This window comes from Pteropus vampyrus, unplaced genomic scaffold (genome assembly GCF_000151845.1).
Source record: "Pteropus vampyrus isolate Shadow unplaced genomic scaffold, Pvam_2.0 Scaffold309, whole genome shotgun sequence".
NCBI lineage: Eukaryota > Metazoa > Chordata > Mammalia > Chiroptera > Pteropodidae > Pteropus > Pteropus vampyrus.
In genome coordinates this window covers 175,471-175,888 of record NW_011889090.1, presented here as the reverse complement: position 1 = coordinate 175,888, position 418 = coordinate 175,471, and positions in this window count along the sequence as shown.

The window sequence follows — 418 nt, the reverse complement described above, 5'->3', positions numbered from 1 at the left end:
AGGGAGAGGAGCGGGGCGGAGCCGGACCGGGCCGAGCGGGTGCCGCACGTGGGCTCTGCGCGCGCGCGCGCGCACGCAGTCTGGTCACGGCCCCCGTCGCTCCCACGCCTGCGCTTTTGTGTTCGCTCCGCCCCGGCGCCGGGCACACCCGCCCCACAGCGGCCAGGGGCGGGGGAGCGGAGGCGGGGTCAGGCTTAGGGAGCGGGTGCAAAGCGCAGGCCCGCGGCGGGGCGCGTGGGCCCGACTCCACTCGGGCTGCGGCGTCCTGGGGGACGCTCTCACAACCTCACGGTGACCCACACCCTCTCGCGTGTGTGCACTCACTCGCCCGCCCACCTGCCCACTCACTCGATCCCCGTCCTCACCGAGCGTGTCCGTCCGCCGCGCTCCGGCCAAGCGGGTTTGGCAAACGCCTCAA